Source organism: Eleutherodactylus coqui, chromosome 6, assembly GCF_035609145.1.
Source record: "Eleutherodactylus coqui strain aEleCoq1 chromosome 6, aEleCoq1.hap1, whole genome shotgun sequence".
Lineage (NCBI taxonomy): Eukaryota > Metazoa > Chordata > Amphibia > Anura > Eleutherodactylidae > Eleutherodactylus > Eleutherodactylus coqui.
The window spans coordinates 199,819,711-199,839,357 of NC_089842.1; the positions used below are offsets into that span (position 1 = coordinate 199,819,711).

The 19,647-nt window shown below is 44.0% G+C and overlaps 1 long non-coding RNA gene across 1 annotated transcript; it reads right to left on the minus strand.

The window, feature by feature from the left end:
* Window positions 1–1,893: 1,893 nt before the first annotated feature.
* LOC136633105 (uncharacterized) lies at window positions 1,894–19,034 on the minus strand. The gene is made up of 3 exons (XR_010793229.1): window positions 19,020–19,034; window positions 17,846–18,098; window positions 1,894–2,360 (listed from the first exon to the last, which is right to left on the minus strand). It is a non-coding gene; the product is annotated as an uncharacterized lncRNA (long non-coding RNA).
* Between the last annotated feature and the right edge of the window lie 613 nt (window positions 19,035–19,647).

Below are 19,647 nucleotides of genomic sequence, written 5' to 3' on the forward strand. Positions count from 1 at the left end.
CACGGATTCTGGGGCAAAATATAGCATGCTGTGATTTTTTTTTTTATGCCCAAAGAATAAGCAATTCGTATCCACGAGTGTGAAGTAAAAATCTAAAGTTCATGCCTTTCAATGCCTGCATTTTACCATGGATCGTCCGTTTAGACAGCGATTGCAGAATCCACAATACAAATCCGGTCGTGTGACACTTATACTTACTCTCTGTACGTTACACTCCGGGTTTTGACTTACAAAATACTGATGAAAAATCCTGACATGGGAATAAAACCTTAGACTAGCAGCACACCAGTGTATTTTGGAGCCATGTGTTGTCTGTGTAATTCCAGCACATGGCCCCATTATAACCTATGAGGCTATATCTAGACCATGGTCTTTATGAAAAAAACTGTTGATATGTCGTCTTCCTGTCTGAGGATGAGAAATAGGATCTAGCAATGCATGTGAATGTGCTGTGTCCGTGTATATCAGACAGCACATGGAGTGGTGTCTATGTGATGTCTGATGCGATTTACACATGAGCCTCTACGACACAACTTGCAATTACGGCTAGATATTACAGGATATAGACATTAAGTGACCAGCGGGGTTGATGATCCGGGTCTTGGAATCAGGTAGGAACTCAAACGTTGATCCGGGGATTATTCTGACTGCCATTATGGAGTCGGGAAAGAATTTTTTACTCCAAATGAACTAATTGGCTTCTACCTCACTGGGGTTTTTTGCCTTCCTCTGGATCAACAAGGGGGTGGAAACAAGCTGAACTAGATAGACAGTGTCTTCACTCAACCTAACATACTATGTTACTATGATGACTATCCTCGGGATAGGTCATCAATAGTTGATCAGATGAGGTCTTTCACTTGGATTCCCGACCAATCAGCTGAGCAGGCACATGTTGCCAGCGCCGCAAATACACAGAGGCCGGAGCGGAAGCAGCAGAACCTCTGCGCCAACCTCTGTGCAATGGATGGTGCTTGTAACTGCAGGTACGGCTCTTATTGATTTTGTGTGAACATAACCTAAGGCCAGATTCAAACGAGTGTAAGCGTATTTGCATGCCAGAGGGCAGCGTGTTTGCGGAATGAACGATGCTTTTTTGTGCGCGCATCAGAGTATTTCACTATACTTTTTGTGCCCACAAGGCGGGTAGCAAACAAAGACGCTCTGATTGAAATGGCTAATAAGTTCCAGATGTGTTTTTTGTCCTGCACACTTATGCAGTGTTTCACGCATCTTCTTGCATATTTGCTCCCCCCCCCCCCCCACACCCACTCCCCTATTGACTTATATGAGGACATTTGGTGCACAAATATGCAGAAAAATAGAGCATGATATATATACATATAATTGTTTTTTTTTGTCGACTGAAATGCGCCTGTAAAATACGGAAATGTGAATAAGCCTATTGAAATCAATTGATCTATTCTCTGAAAATACACCCAATGTGAAGCTGGCCTTAATCTTACAATGTAAAAGTGTCAAACTCACGTGTTCTCTTTTTAAATACCTAATGATAAAGGGTTAATTTGCAGACCTTCTTCTGTATTTGTGCGTGCGTATGTAGAGCGATACAGTTGTCCGAGCACCTGTTCTCCGCACACGTCTGCACCTGGGGTACGGGAGGGCAGTTTATTTAGCTGGACACTGGCTGCGGACAACAGGTGGCGGAATTTCAGCCAAGGATCCTTTCGTTTGCTCCAGTCTGATGAAGATATCCGGTCCTCTTGAATTATTTTGAAGTCAGAAAGCCATTTTGTTTTTGCCCTGGTGAAACACTATATAAGTTTATATGTAAACTTCTAATATAGAGACCCAGCTTGTTCTACCTCCTGATAAGTGCCCTCATGTGGCTCAGCTCACATTGAGAAATGATTAGAAATAAAACAAAAAGACTGATGCCAATAACTTTTTATTTATCATGACGTCATACAAATGACCATTGGAAATATATTTCATGCAAAAACATGGAAAGTTATACAAAGGTACTTATTTATAACCCCCATCTGGAAAATGCTCCTCAGATGCGACCACTGGTGTTCAACAACAAAGTTGGTAATATCGCTGCGGGGTTTTCTTAGAGTCTTAGTCTTGAGATGAAGCTGTGAACACGTTCTTGAGGTTCCACATCCTCCACTCAACACAGGGATTTGCCGGTACGCGCATACTCCGCACAGGTCCTGCCCAAGTTAACCCCCTGCAGCAGCAAGTCTGTCACCTGGTCCAGTCCCACACAGGTGGTAAGTGGTGCCACAAACCCATACAGAGCTCCAAAGAAGATACTCAGTGGCCAGCCTATGAAAATTAGGATAATAATCCAAAATATGCACCAGAGGATGCAAGAACAATTGGCCATTGTTTACCTGCAGAGGAAAGAAGAGAAGTGATTAGAAAAAGAAAATCTACTTAATAATGCATCATGCAGAATGCCTCGAAAATCTATGGCCTGTCCTCTGGCTTATCCCATTCACTTCACGCAGCGGTAGTACTCAGAACGACCAATATAACTAATACAGCCTTCGAGTATGAACAGGCTCTTGCTCAAACATTGAAGAAGTTGTGGCACTCGCACAAGTGCTGCCACCCCTTCAATCAGCTGTTCGTCAGGGATCTTGAGCAGCAGAGGACAAGCACCGATCAGATACTGATGGCCTATCCTAAGGACGGATCGTCAATTTTATATGGTTGGATTACCCCTGAAGTACAAGTACTAAAGACTACAAGTAAGGGCTCCTTCAAACAAGCGTATTCGTGGTCGTATTTGTGTACGCAAAATTTTCATGCGCAATACGCAAAGAATAGAACCCATTGATATTAATAGGATTGAACACATTTTCCATTCCTGCGTTCGCAAAAAAATAGGAGCAAAAAAAGCCTTGTTCATAGCGCAAATATGTTGTGTTGAGCCGCATGCAAAAAAGCATATGAAGGAGCCCTAAAACACAGCTTTTTCAAACGGAAAGATAGAATAATGCCTCTACAGTGCCTAGTGACTGGAATATAAACCAAATGAAAATATATAACCTGGTTTATATTCCCAGTCATCGTTACAAGACTTGTTAAAAGGTCTGACATTGACTTGCAGGAAAGCTGCCTTCCAATAGGTGGCACTGTAAAGGCATTGTTCCAATCTTCCGTTTGCATAAATCTCCCAGAGGAGCAAGCATGTCCTCATAAGTCTCCTCACACCTTCTAGGTACTCTCCCTAAGGAGAAACTATACCCTTTCTGACCCACACATTTCTCAAGGACAGCTAACAAATAGTTTTTGGCTATAGTGCTGCATTAGTTTCCAAAAATTGTTTTCCTAGTATCTAGTCAATACTATTGTTGCCTTCCTTCAGACAGTGATCAGAGACTCTAGAGTATAAAACCAAGGTGACCCCATCAAATTTAGTTAAAGTGAAATACCCTGTGAGATAAGTAGAGACTGTAACCAATATGCTAAGTGCCTACTAAGAGAGACTGTCAATAGTCAGTAGTAACTGCCAAGTTTTGTACCTACTGTGTCTCTAAGCATTAAAAGGGTATCCCAGTAAAACAAAGTCTTCCCCTATCCACAAGGAAGGAGATAACTTCCGGATTGGTGGTGGATTCGACCACTGGGACCCCAACAGATCACCAGAACAGGTCACACTCATGCTGCATTCATTTCAATAGGACTGCTGAAGATACCGTGTTCAAGAGCTCAGCAATCTATGACAGTCCAGTTGAATGAATGGAGTGAACAAGTGCATTCTGGTGATCGGTGGGGGTCCCAGCAGTTGAACCCCACTGATCAGCAAGTTATCCCATATTCTGTGGATATTCTTTGTGTTTACTGTAGACTCAACTTAATAAGAGTTTATTGCTATTTGTCTGCCTCTGTATTCTGCTACCCTCCAGTGGGGTCCCTTTATAAGGGTCAGGGGCCACACACACAACTGACCCTCTTATAATGTTATAGTAAATAACAGAAGAAAAAATATCAAAGCAAACTACAAAAAACTTTAGAAATGTTGCAAGGAGACAACATGTAACGAGAATACAGTCCCCTCAACCAGAAGAAAGTGTGGTGAAAGGAGGAAGACTGTTAATAAGAGTAAGCAGCTTTGCAAGTCTTACACTTCCGTTAGACATCCCTGCAGCTGCGTTCGCCGAGGATGCCTAGAAAGCAGAAGTTCCTTGTAACTGACATTTATAACTCCTGTAACATAAAGTGTTACACCACGCTGATAATGATCCTGCACAGGCCGTGACTATGCAAATCCGGATGATGTTAGTTACCAACAGAATGCTGCAAACAATAAAGAACAGAGTCCTACACTATTGTCCTCACATAGTATATCCATTGTACAAGGCTGACCTTGTTGGGGCTTACATAATTCTAGCAGTTTGAGATACTTTGGGTCCTTTTAGACGATCCGATTCTCATTTGAACAAGTAAATGATGTCACCGCTAACTTGTTCGCACTCGTTCAGCTTGCTTAGACAGGTAAATGCATTGTTTAAAATAACTTTTATTGATCACAATAGTTAAACGCGCAGGGCACATAGGAGCCTAACCCTAAGAATATTAACATTAATGAAGTGACTCTAAGGATTACACATATAGCCCGATAGGATAAACCCTCGGTATGATCTATGAAGTGCTGATACGTTATTTCATTGGCATCTAATTCACAGTGCGCAGTTCTCTATCTACCGCACTGCGATCTTGCTTAGTATCACTGTCGGCTAACCACCCCATTAGGTCTTCTACCTTAGGTGGTATGCTACTGTTGTGTGCGTCTGAGTCATAATTGTGTGTCTGTATTGGGTACCTGCCCCCTTCTATAGTAAAATAGGGGTACGGGTTCTCTCCTTTGTGCCCTGCGCTTTTAACTATTGTGATCAATAAAAATGATTTTAAATTGTCTACACTGTGAAAGGGCTATAAAATAATATAATACGTAGATTTCTCTGCCTCAGTGAAATAATTTGCAAATGCATTGTTGGCTCGATCAAATGAGAATCGTTCAGTCCTGTTTGAGAGGGACTGAATGATTGCTGTTTAAACCGAACAATTTTTTTATTTTTTTTTAAACGCGAATGACAATGGGACTTTCTGATGTTAAAAACACATTGCACAAAAATCGCAAAGCACAAACTTGCGTTTTTAACATTAGAAAGTCCCACTGACATTCACGTAAAAAAATGCAAGTGGGTAGGAACCCCTATAGATCACATTTGATCACACTTTTGACTATAGTTGGCCATCGCAAACAATAGTTTGGCATGGTGACTGAAATGCCAAAATGAACCAACGTTTTATCCCCAATACATGATGATAAATATGGGCAACTTTAGTTTGTCATGTGGTATACACCATGATATGACAGTGAGTTACATGTAGGACTACAGGTAACCCCACTGAAATGGTGTTGTTATAAAGAATGACAGTTATATGCTAAAATCAGTTCTAAACTACAATGGCTGCCTGAATCTCCCAGAAACCACTAGTTCATATGATGTGCGGACCAGTCATGTGCATGCTGGACATTGCTATATTGCACCAAGATATAGTGCTCCGTAGCAAAATGGATCATGTCCTGTGGAGAATCAAACAGTTGAATTCAGTTGTCTCATTGGACAATATGTAAACCTTTCATCATTCCAATTAAGCATTAGGATTAGAGATGAGTGAGTATACTCGCTAAGGCACATTACTCGAGTGAGTAGTGCCTTAGCCGAGTATCTCCCCGCTCGTCTCTAAAGATTTGGGGGCTGGCGCCGGTGACAGGTGAGTAGCGGGGGGGGGGGGGGGGGGAGAGAGGGAGAGAGAGATCTTCCCTCCGTTCCTCCCCGCTCTCCCCCACCGGTCCCCGCCCCCCGCCGGCCCCCGAATCTTTAGAGACGAGCGGGGAGATACTGGGCTAAGGCACTTACTCGCTCAAGTAGTTAGCCTTAGCGAGTATACTCGCTCATCTCTAATTAGGATACTTTTACACAGGCTGATAGTTGCCTGAGTAATCGCTCAAAAGAGCAATTATGATCAAATGTTGTCCTGTGCAAACATGGGACCCAATAGGCATGTGAGCTCACCTAGAAACCAAGCGACTGTCAAACCGTTTAAACAGGCGGTCGTCCATTTATGAACTGCCTGTTTACTGTGAATGGAGAGATTTTCTGAGCTCTACCTCCATTCAGTGAGCGATCATCGCTACTGTGTGAAAGCACAGAAGTCATATTGCTTGGGATGGCCATCAGGGGACAGTAGGAATTAAAAAATGAGGGCATGTATATATAGTAAGCACTTAAATCACCCCATCTATGTGTGGGAATCGCTAGTGCATAGCCGCCACGCTAATTGGCTCTATTGAACATGCATATGCATCAACACCAACATGACTGCGCATGCAACCAATTACCAGTTGTGTCATCGTGACCGTCACCATAGGGATAGAGATGTCCAGTGGCACTGCTCAGTGGTGTCAGATTGGCAAAAATCCATGGTACACAACCAAATCCTTAACACAGACCAGAGCTGTTTGTAGTTAAGATGTGTCTGTAGGTTGTGTGTGTTGGTGCCTTTAGTAAGTGTGTAAGGCTGGTTTCACACCTTTGTTCAAGGTTCTGCTTTTCTGCTCCATTCGGTGAGCAGAAAGGTGAATCCCTGTGGCCAAACGACTCCATCTCAGGATGGAAACAAACAGCGCTGAACAGACCCCATTGCGGTTCGTTCAAATACTACTCAGCTGTCCAGCTCTTAGACGGAAGAAAAAAAGCGCTGCATGCAGCCCTTTTTCTTCCAGTGCTTTGAGTTGGATCTACGACAGAACCTCCAACCGGAGGTTTCAATGCAGATGTGAGAAAACCCTAAGCCACCAAAGAGCAAGCCGGTGGGATATGAGAGAGAGAAGCATTGTATTAGGACTGGTTGTCCAACGGCCTGGTCAGAAGCTAGGAGAAAGAGAATCAGACTGTGAGAGAGCATGTAGGAAGCCAGGAATCAGCATCTGTAATTACACTCTTCCTGCAAGTAAAGAACGATGCAAGAGGCACCGAGAGTGAGAGGTGTAAATCGCAAAATTACTGTCAAGTTGAACTGTGTGTTGTTAATCCAAGCTTTGAGTGAAGTGTAGAGGTGGTAACCCTGTTTATGGACTGTGTGAACTTGAACTGTAACCCCTCTCTGTACAAACACAAGTAGTGTTGGCATGTATGCACATAGCTTTGAGTAGTCTGGGTGATTCTGAAACCCTGTAGGGAGTTAACAGATGCAGAGAACCCCCAGAGGGCATTGTATACAAAAGCCTAGTACAACCCTATGCACAAGCCTGGCATGGTGTGGTGTAGGGGTAGTGTTCCTTAAACTTAGCAGTATAGAAAGTTTGCACAAAAGCAGTCATCCCTCTTGGGTGCAACCTGAGTCCTGGGGGATTTGTGGTGTGGTGCACAATTCTTCATGCCATAGTAAAAAGCTGTATAGACATCTGCAACTGTTTTGTTCTTCTGTTCAAGTGTGATTTGCTCACCAAGCGTAAGAGAAGACCGCAAACTGCATTTTTTTCCCCTAGAGACTGCAACCATTATGAATGTGTGCCTTTAAAAGTCATAATAACCACCAAGATTGTTGTGCCTCTAAGTGAAGGAGTAAAAATTTTCTTTTTTCCTCAAAAAGTGTCATTCCAGTGAGGTGTAGTACTTCTTTCTGATTAAGAAACTAAAAGAATGAACGCCAAATTATTTCTAGAGAGAGATAGAGAGGCGCTGAAAGATTGGAATAGAATGTTTGATAATGTTTGATATTATAAATAAGTCCAGAGAGAGCGTTTGCTACAGTCTTAGATAGTGCAGGTAGCTCATGATAAAAATAATAAACAGACGATGCAGCAGCGTCTCCAGCCCAGATGGTAGGCTGGAGAACTATCATTCTAACTATCTTTTGACTGTTCTGTCATCTCAATAGAATTTTTTTGTCTTTTGTTAATTCATGTTGATTCTTTCTGATTAAGCATCCATTTGTTAACTATTCACTGATGGTCAGTTATATAAACATCTTCTAGTCATGGGTGGTAAGCAGGACATTCAACATGTGGTCTTTATCCATACCAGCCCATCAGAAATAGTTAATCCGACTCAGGACTGCATCCTTTGCAAATGTAAGGTGTACATAAACCAAGAATATCACAATTTTAATATCGGATACCTTATGTAAGTAGTATAATATAGAGCCAGCTACTCAGATGCTGATAAAAGTTGGGTGTATGTTCCACAATTGAACATAACAATAAAATAAATAGTGTTATTTGTATAGCGGCAACTTATTCTGCAGCACTTTCAGGTAATTTTAAAAAAAATGTATTACCCCCCGCCCCCCCAGCAAACTGGGTACTCATTTTATCGACCTTGGAAGGATGGAAGGCTGAGTCGACCTTGAGCCGGCTACCTGCAACTTGCAGGGATTGAACCTGCAACTTGCAGCGAGAGCTAAGGACTGCATTTCTGCTGCCTTAACACTCACAAGTGTTTGTTATCTTTTTTACTTGATGTGCTATATTGATAAGTAAGATTACACTGCTAAACTTCTGTATACTACTGTATGTACAATAGCTGTGTAGCTTTAAGGTCTTTGTGACCTTGGAACAAACACATGATAAGGTTACCAGGGAACATGGAAGTTCAATGACGGTTAAAAAAAACACTCTACTTCACTGACATATAACAGTCCCTTCTATGTAAGGGAACAACTCTTTAACAGTCCAGATTGACTCTTTATACATAAACACATACATATACTGCACCTTATACTGTGCGCATGAAGTCTATGAAATCAAGGGAAATTGCGATTAGATTTGTGATACCCCCCCCCCATGTAAGGCTTAGGTAGATTAATATTGTGCTGGTAGCAGTGTAGCTTGTGTAGGCTGGTTTGCACACTGACATTGGGACTGCACAGATTTCTGTTGCACTGATGCCCAAAACAGTGTAGTCAACTGCGCTGAAAATTTGACAAGCACATCATAGGTGGAGTGGATCTGTAACACAACTAATCAGTCACGGACATTGTGGCTCCTGTAAGAATGAAGGATTTTGCTAAATTTCTTGTGTTTTTGTTTAATTGTGGAATAACATCTCCCGTGTGTTAGAAATACGCGACAACAATTTTCTAAAAGTCCTTAATTATGTAGCAGAAAGCTTTTCTGCCTCGGAACTTAATCTTGCGATTTTCAAGTAAACACACACAGATTTAAACAAATGCAGAATTCAAGCCCCATAGGGATAACGCTGTGATGCAGAAATGTCCGCGTGGACTCATTCCATCCCATATGAAAAGTCCCTAATGGACCTTCAGCACTCAAGAAAAAATGATTTGGGTTAAAAAATAATTTTTATTACATCAAGATTAGAGATGAGCGAACGTACTCGGATAAGCACTACTCGTCCGAGTAATGTGCTTTATCCGAGTACTGCTGTGCTCGTCTTGAAAGATTCGGGGAGCGCCGCTGCTGACAGGTGAGTTGCGGCGGGGAGCAGGGGAGAGCGGGCGGGAGAGAGGGAGAGAGAGATCTCCCCTCCGTTCCTCCCGGCTCTCCCCTGCAGCTCCCCGCTCCGCGGCGCTCCCCGAATCTTTCAAGACGAGTACAGCGGTACTCGGATAAGGCACATTACTCGGACGAGTAGTGCTTATCCGAGTACGTTCGCTCATCTCTAATCAAGATAAAAACAATGTGGAGCAATAAAATATAAAAACAATAGAGGCCTTCTTACATGTTTCTACGGGAGGGCATATACTGCAACAAGGTTGCAGAATATTTTATCATGTGTGAAAGCTACCTTTGGAGTTGGAATATTTCTGCCAGGACACAATGGAATTTTCTCTTGCAGCATTCTGCACTCGAATCTATAGGGCTAATGGCGAATTTTGATGCAGAATTGCAGGCTGATTTTCAGGGACATATCACAACCCCATGGCGCCATACTTAGCTTGTGTTAGGGTACGTAACAGGGAGCGGGGTGAGTTAGGTTTTATACTCACTCGTGATCCTGCGCTGTCCCTTGATGAAGTTGGCGCACAGCATGAAAGCCGACTATTTTCATAGTCCCATAGACTTGTATACAAGAGGGCTATTTTGGTTGGTAGTACAGACCAAAATAGGACATGCTGAGCTATTTTTCATGCATGTAAATACGCAGGTCTGAATCCCCAATGAAAATCAAAAGGGTTTCAGCTATTTGCATTACATGTGTAAAAAATATGCACATAATACAGAACGTAAATATGCCCATGTGAATGAGCACTAACAATTGTACGGTGGCCAAAACTCTGCTAAAGACTGCCTGCATACGGGCGGGTCAGACCCCGCATGCGGGATTCCTGCAGCAGAGTTCGACCCGGTGCCTGGCCGGTGACCCCAGCTTACCTGTCCGGTGTCTTTTCCCCTGCTGTGAATGTGCCGGCTGGAGCATCGGCTACCACATGCACAGTACAGAGGACACGATGATCACTACGGCGATGAAACAGCCTCCTTTGCTGCGAATGTGCTGGCCTGCTCATGCGCAGTTGAGAGGACACTGCACCGTCGCTATGGGGATGGTGCAGCTCCTGTGGCCATTCTGCAATGATGATTGCAGAATGGCCATGGGACGGACAGCTTTCATTGACTTCAATAGAAACCTGTCGCGCGTTGATTGCACAAAATCATAGCATGCTGCGATTTTTTTCCCCCGCGAGCAGAAAATTGCAATCGATTTCCAAGTTCTCATAGCATGCTATGGGCTGGATTTGCTGCAGAATCCGGAGGTGAAATCCCGCCCATGTGCAGGAGGCCGAAAAAGCTCACGTGGTTTTACCACTAAAGCTGGTTTCACACGAGCGTAAGCGCAATTGCACTCACCTCTGCGCAATGAACGAGGCTTTTTTGTTCTCGTATCAGCGTATCTTACTGTACTTTTTCTGACTGCAGGGAATGTTCATTTGCTCACAGACGCACCAACTGAAATGGCTAATTAGTTCCAGATGTGTTCTTTTTCCAGTGCAATTATACAGTATTTCACGCATCTTCTTGCACATTTGCACACCCCCCTATTGACTTTCATGGGGACCTTTGATGCGCAAATACGCAGAAAGATAGAACATGTTCTTTTCTTTTTTGCGTGACTGAAATGTGCACACAAAATACGGTAATGCAAATGAACTCGCTGAAATCAAAGGGGTTCTATTCTTTATGTATTGTGCATGCAAATACACCCGTGTTAAACCAACCTAATGCAAGTTCTGTCCCGTCTGATATGGACAGAAGTCACATGGAATATGAACCCATTTATTTGAGTGGGTTCATTTATGAGTGGATTTTCACTTGGATCCATGGACTAAAATTGAAAAATTGCTGCATGCCCTATTTTGGTATTGCAGAAGAATGGAACACGAAATGCGTGGTGGCCCGCACCTCACACAGCACGTGATGGGGTGCGTGTGTATTGTGCGATGCGAGTTGTGTCCAAGAATCTCAGGCACTACTTGTGGGGGCCTTTATAAATACAGCCTAAGGCTTATTCACACGGACAAGCGCGAATTCGGGCCGAGAAACTCAATGTGTCAACATGCGTTTTACTTGGGGACACAAGGTGTTTTTCATGCAAAAGCGCCTCGCATCACTTCTGTGAGGCTGCTTTCACATGGGTGACAAAATTTCACAATTTTCTCACGAGGCGACAGCTCTACAAGTCGCATGTATGTGAACCCCACGCTTTCCAATGAGTTCCTTCACATTAGTGATGTTTTGTAGGCAGCTACATTGCGAGCAAAAAAAATTGTGGCATGCTCTATACAGCCACGATTTGCGATGTTTTGTAGCCCATGTTTCCCCATGGACCCTTCCTTTGTCCATTGCAATGCTACTTTTACAGTAGGAAGTCCTACCGTTTGTCCCTAAAATAAGCCCTAGTTGGATTTTAAAAAAACCCCCACAATATATTACCTAACAGACGCTGTCCGATCCGCCGCATTTCTCCTCCTGAAGCTCTACAGCCGTTGAATGGCTGTGATTGGTTCTCGAGCACTGTGGCTCAGCCAATTAGAGCCAGCGCTTCCTTAAAGCAGGATTTTTGAACCCACTAACCAGGAAGCGCTGGCTAAAGATTACAGACAAGTGTGTCGGGGACCTGTGGAGAAAAAGTGTGGCAGAGCGGACAGCACCTGTTTGTTTTCTGGACCAAAAGAGTGCCCCGCGCGGATTCCACAAATCAAACCTGCCTGTGGACATTGGAACCTAGGCTAGGTTATCACTAGAGATGAGCAAGTATACTTGCTAAAGGCAAATGCTTGCAGTCTCGAGCGAGCATTGCCTTTAGCGAGTATCTCCCCCGCTCGAGACTGCAGGTTCGGGTGCCGGCGCGGGGGAGCGGTGAGTAGCGGCTGTCAGCAGGAGGGAGCGGGGGGGAGAGAGAGAGAGATCTCCCCTCCGTTCCGCTCCGCTCTCCCCCGCAGCTCCGTGCCCGCTGCCGGAACCCGAACCTGCAGTCTCGAGCGGGGGAGATACTCGCTAAAGGCAATGCTCGCTCGAGCGGGGGAGATACTCACTAAAGGCAATGCTCGCTCGAGCAATTGCCTTTAGCGAGTATACTCGCTCATCTATAGTAACCACATAGCAGTAGTGTTCCATGTGGTCAGTTACCATATGTCCAAACGCAATTTTCTTCAGTTTTAGGCTGAATGCACACGGACAGGTCAGATTCCGCATGCGGGATCCGACCCAGTGCCGGCCAGTGACTCCCGCGTACTTTTGTCCTCTGTGCTGCAAATGTGCCAGCCAGCGCAGGTGTGCAGTGCAGAGAATGCTGCGCCGACAATGACGCGGATCCACTGTGATTTCTAAATTTACATTTCGGAATCGCTGTGGGTCAGACAGCTTCCATTAACTGCAATGTAAGCTGTCTGTGCGAGTCCACGCACAAAAACAGAGCATGCTGTGACTCTTCCTCCGCGAGCGAAATTGGAAGTGATTTCTTGTCGTGTGCGTGGAAGAATCATTTTACCTTGCATGCTATGGACAGTTGTTGCTGTGGAATCCACGGCCAGAGGCCCACCACGGACTACGCAGCAAAAATCCGCACATGTGCATTGGGCCTTAGTATTTGGTTATTGACCGTTAGTTGCTCGTGTGAGAGGCCTAACCCGTTACTCTAAGAACATAGTTTGAGGGTTTTATGATTTTATTGTTGACACTCAGATTTTCTACATAGGAGGTATTCTTTGGCTGACATTACAGTATTATATAATTGCTTGTATAGACATCTGGCATCCATACAGAAGGATGACACATTGTCTAGGAAGTATGAAACATTCAACAAATAGGACAGGAGCCACGTAATGCTGTTCTACGTGGCCCATTGCAATAAAGACTGTCACATGATGTCTCTCTCGTCGAGTCTTATATTGTATATATTAGTGAAGAAGACTTTTGTTATTTTGCTATGAGGATGGATTTGCTGTAACAGGTAAGTCATAAGTATGAGGGTGTGTTCACAGCTGATTTTAGTAGCTACAACCCCCACCTTGGAATACATAGCGCTGTCAGAGTAACCCAGTAGCATCTAGTAAGCTCTGAGTCGCTGGTCACGTGATGTGGAAATGGAATCAACTGACCAGCAGCTCGGCGCTCACTAGAGGCTGCAAGGGTGCACTGACAGCGCCATGTATAGCAAGGTGAGTGGGTGAGATGAAGATGATGTGCAGTCAATTCCTGCTGAAAATCTGTGAACTTTGATGCAGAATCGCGCACATAAAATGCAGTTCAAATATGCTTGTGTGGACCTGGCCTTAAACTACTCCGGAGGACAAATGAGGCATTACACGTTTTCCTACGCAATGCTGCTATCCAATAGGTGGCGCTGGAGAAGTATTGTTCCATCTTCCTTATTGCATATATTTCCCAGAGGAGCATGAATGGCCTTATAAGTCTCCCCATTCACCGTCGAGATGCTCTTCTTAAGGAGTGATGATACCCTTCCCGACCCATGTCATAGGCCTCTCACTAGCCAAGCCAGGATCCTACTGCACACCGATGAGGGGCAAACCCCCCGAAACAGGTGTCTATGTATGGATTCTGGCTTGGTTTTCATTTTCCAATCATTGCTCTACAGACCAGTTTAAAGGGTCAAACATTGATTGGCAGGAATGCTGCCATGCAATAGGAGGTGCTATAGAGATATTGTTCAATCTCCCTTATTTCTACATTTCTCCATTAACATTAGTGCATCACCCACTTAATGCACAGCGGTGGCAGGTTCCCCAGATACATCATTTTGTAGTGTCTCTGGCTAATACATCAGCATCCTGAAGAAGACGGCCGCCTCTTCGAAACCCTCATTAGGGAACTTTAAAAATAGTTTTTCCTAATCGGACATTCCATTTATGGCTACATTCACATGGGCGAGAGCGATATCTGGCCAAGCAACCCGGCCCAATATCATGCTTCTCAACATGTTTTTTTACCTGGAGATGAGACACATTTTTTTATGCAAAAACGCATTGCGATGCTCTGCAGGAAAAGAATCTCAGCATGTCCTATCTTTTCGAAGACATAGCCCATTGTTTTCAATGGGGCCAGTGGCAGCAGTGCTGGTCCCATTGAAAACAATAGGAGAACCACATCCAAAGGTCAAAGGTATCCCATGGATTGTGAGTATCACCCACGCCAGTGTTAAGCCGGCCTAAAGGTCCATTTACAAACGTTGCCCGACACTCATCCCTGTGTTTCCGCACTCCCGTGCTCCTGCACGAGAGCTAGTAGAGCTGTCTTGCTCATGGAGAGGCCAGCAGGGGGGCGGGGCAGTGCAGCAGATTTTTCTCCTCTTGCTCCCCCGCCCCCCTCCATTGAGATAACACAGCGACCGTTCACTACTGTTTAAACTGAGCGATGAAGCTCATTGCTGATATTTTATGCTGCATAAACAATTAGCGATGAGCTCATCGCTCACTTTAAACAGCGGCCGTTCAGTAGTGAACGGCCGCTGTGTTATCTCGATGGAGAGCAGTGGGGGAGCGAGAGGAGAGAAATCTCCTACACTACCCCGCCCCCCTGCTGGCCTCTCCATGAGCGAGACAGCTCTGCTAGCTCCTGTGCAGAAGCACGGGAGAGAGAAAACACAGGAACGAGTGTCGGGCATCGTTTGCCCGACATTCATCGCGTGTAAAAGGACCTTAACTGCTAGCATGATACCTGATAATGCAACACAACCCCCTTCAACTGTTTGGGAGCTTCAGCTCTTCACAGAGAAAAGATGTTAGGGGCCTCGATTTAAGAATCATGTAGCATTCTCAGCAAAAGCAAAAGAGCCAGTTTGGTGCAAACTTTTTTGAAAGAAGGGAGTCTAGAATCAGGAAAAAAATAACCCAACTTCTCTTTATTAATTCAACCAGCAAAGATAAACTCATTTTGAGGTGTTCTTCTACTCACGGGAACACCACACATGATACAGTCCTCTTGTGTTCTGCTGTTTCACTGAAGAAGAGGTTTTATTGCCTCGAAACACATTTGTCTTTTCTGGTTGTATTAATAAAGAGAAGTTGGATTATTTTTCCTTGCCCCTGGACCCTCAACTCTCAAAAAAGGTTGCACTGCACTTGCGTTTTTTGCCGCTCTTCCCACTGGTTCCCAAGAACATGACCAGTATGTATACTATATGGTGGAACTGAGTCACAAGAAATGTGGTCTAGCTAAGGAGGTGGTCTTTTGGAGAGGTTTTGCTGTGTTGTTCTTGGTGCTGCTTTTTCATTTTTAAAATTGAAAAGACGTGGGGAGAAATAATACAGCGTCAGAGGGTTCAACTATTTTGCTAAAGGTCAGAGCCATTCCTTCCTGACCCCTACTGGTGATAAGAAGGTATATGCATACAGCTTCAGGACCCTATAACATTGCAGGATAATAGGCTGTACTGGATGGACATATGTTTTTTTTTTTTATCAGCCTTATATACTGTGTTACTATGAAGGTGGGACCCTCAGCTGTTGCTTTTGCTAGCCTGTAGTTACATCATCGATAGTGATTGTTGCCTATCAATTTTATGACATAATGGTTTGCATCCTATAGACAAATTACTGCATTTAAAGATGTATATATCAAGAAGTCCTCATATTGTGATCCGAAGATGGATAGAATCATAGCCTGGTGTTGAGTCCCTTGCATTTATGGCTTTTAAACTTATCAAGATTAATTTTTTTCTACTGCGGTTTATTTCTTTTCATATCAAAGTGTATCTATCATATCATAGTATCTTGGGCATGCTTGATAAGCTGTTGATAAACTGTTGATAAGTTCTCGGTAAGTTGATTGCACCAAGTGACTTGAGGCAGAAAAACTTCTGTGATCTTTCTTCTACACTTAAAAGAGACATGGGCTTAGTTTAAACTCTTCTTCACAACTATTAACTATAAGGAGTGAACCAGGGAAATGTTTAACTTTTATAAAAAGTGCAGTAAGAAGATCCACTTGTCTGCTCTTTAAATAGTAGGGTGGACTGTGGAGCTCTCAGGGTGTGCCGAGTTGTGGGGGAGTCCAGGAATGTGCTTGAAAAGGACAAAAAAAAGAAATGTGCATCTCTGAGTGTGTAGGAGATGCAAGTCTTTGCTACAGGACAACAGCTCTGTCATCCTTTAGGGCGTGAACTGACCCAACTGGATGGGACTGCAGTGCTCTTTCCTAATCAATGAAGATAAGCAACTGCACCCAAAACTTTTACAAGTGTTTTTTTTTTTCTTTTAGCCCCCACTGGAAATGTAAAAACACATTTAATTTTTTCTTTACATTCCTCATGGATCCAGTGGTGATTGTATAACGATTGTTGACTCTTCTCTTTAGGAAAAGTATAATGCATGCACTTGGGGAACAGCTGTAAAATCATCAGGACACATATACACATCTGTGCACGGCGGCCATAATTGCTGCAGCTGTGCTTAATCTATGAAACTTGGTGCCAGTTGTAAATTTGGTGCATGCGCTCATGTAGGTCTCCTGTGAGATGCCATACATGTGTGTCATTTTAAAAAAGCATATTTATTAAGATTCACTAAGAGTTCTTTTACATGAACTTCTTTGCACTTTAAGAATTTAGCATGATTATTTAATATCTTCTAATATGTAAAGTATATCTAATCTAAAAACTCTCTTCTGATATACGGGGTATGAATTTTATCCAAAAGCTCTTTTCTGATGTATGGGATGTGTATCTAATCCAATACTCTCTTCTGATATATGTGGTGTGTATCTAATCCAAAAATTCTTTTCTGATATATGGGGTGTGTATCTAATCCAAAACCTCTCTTCTGATGTGTGGGATATAGCTAACCTGAAAATGCGTATGTCTAACTATACTATTGTATATGAGGTGTTTCTAATGTGGAAGTAGGGGTGTATTAAACCTAAAAGTTATCTTCTGGTATGTAAGGGTGTATCTAACCCATAAACTCTCTTCTGATATGTGGGGTGTATCTAATCCAAAAGCTCTCTTCTGATATGTGGGTTGTATCTAATCTGAAACTTTACGAGTGGGTATTTCTATCTATACTATGATACATGAAGTGTTTCTAATCTGGTAGCTAAACTCTGTTGCAGGGGTGTATCAAACCTGAAATTTCTCTTCTGGTATGAAGGGGTGTATCTAATTCATAAACCTTCCCTTGGTATGTGCGGTGTATGTAATATGAGCAGACGAAGGGTGCTTTCCCCCTTAATTAGCCAAAGTACAGTAGCAAATCATCCTTATCAAGAATGTCTATAGTTAGTGCTGATCATAGGAGGTGTCTCAGATGGACAGTAAGGAGATAGGGTAGAGATGGAGAGGAGAGAGAAGAGATGCAGCAGATGGCTCAGTGAGAAGTTACTTACTAGTTTATTCTCTTTCTCCAAGCGATCTGTCCCTTCAGGAAGTTAAGTAGAGACAAGTATAAGGCAGCCCTAGGTCACCGGCTCCGGTGCTCCCCACACTTCTGTCCCTTCACTGCTGGAAGTATTTCCTCCCTCAGAACTTGCAGCTTTCTTTTTTTGGCTGGGTCCCAGAGCAGTGAGTGTGACCAGCCCTGGGTGTAACGCCTCGCACCGCTGATCCAAGGGCTGACAATCAGATACGCTTATCACATGACTGTGCATTGGGACATACGGAAAAGAATGAACAATATAACAAAAGTATTAAAGATTATTATTATCATTATTATTATTAAAGAGAGATAGAATGAGTTTCCTCTGCATATACATACACACATACATATATGTGTGTGTGTATATGTATGTGTGTGTATATCTATATATATATATATATATATATATATATATATATATATATATAAATAAAATTAAGGGCTCCTTCACATGAATGTATTGTTACAGTGTATTGTATCTTGTCATGTATTGCGTACACATACATGCCAAGCTAGTGCATGGTGATTGGCCATTACACTTGCACGCACATCACACGCCATGCAATGGCTTTTAGGATCTCATTGAAAACAATTAGCGAAGCGCTCCGAGGGGACGTCAAAAGATAAAACAAGCAGCAATTTTTTCTTTCCCCGTAGCAAAGTTGCAAGAAAAAAAAGATCACTCATGTGAGTAGCACAAAACTTGCATGAGAATATTGCTGGGGTGAATGCGTCCTCAATAGGAGTCCAAATCAGAACTTTACCGCCCGTATCATCTTGCAATATTATGGTACAAATACTCCAGGGCAGCAGCAAATATCACATGTAGCGCCTATATGACCCCCAGCAGAGCCAGATGAATATCACCGTGTGGCGCACATACTGCCCCTAGCTGTAACGAATACTACAATGCAGCATAAAATATCACCCCAACAGCGCCGAAAACCATAGTGTAGCTCAAACAGCAGCAGCATTTTAACCCCACCACTTCCCCACTAGGGGTAGCATCCTTTCTCTCTCCTCACCCCTTCCCCACTGGCGGCAGCATCTTCTCCCTCTTCTCACCCCTTCCCCACTGGCGACAGCATCCTCTCCCTCTTCTCACCCCTTCCCCACTGGCAGCAGCATCTTCTCCCTCTTCTTACCCCTTTCCCACTGGCAGCAGCATCCTCTCCACCTTCTTTCCTTTTCCCCACTGGCGGCAGCAGCATCCTCTCCCTTCTGTCACCCCTTCCCCACTGGCGGCAGCATCCTCTCCCTCTTCTCACCCCTTCTCGACTGGCAGCAGCATCTTCTCCCTATTCTTATTCCTTCCCCACTGGTGGCAGCAGCATCCTCTCCCCCTTCTTACCCCTCCCCCACTGGCGATAGCAGCATCCTCTTCCTCTTCTCACCCGTTCCCCACTATCGGCAGCATCCTCTCCCTCTTCTCACCCCTTCCCCACTAGTGGCAGCATCCTCTCCCTCTTCTCACCCGTTCCCCACTATCGGCAGCATCCTCTCCCTCTTCTCACCCGTTCCCCACTATCGGCAGCATCCTCTCCCTCTTCTCACCCCTTCCCCACTAGTGGCAGCATCCTCTCCCTCTTCTCACCCCTTCCCCACTGGCGGCAGCATCCTCTCCCCCTTCTTTTCCCTCTCCTGCTGGTGGCAGCAGGATCCTCTCCCTCTTCTCACCCCTTCCACATTGAAAGCAGCAGCATCCTCTCCCTCTTCTCACCCCTGTCCCACTAGCGGCATCCTCCCCCTCTTCTCACCTCTCCCCCACTAGCG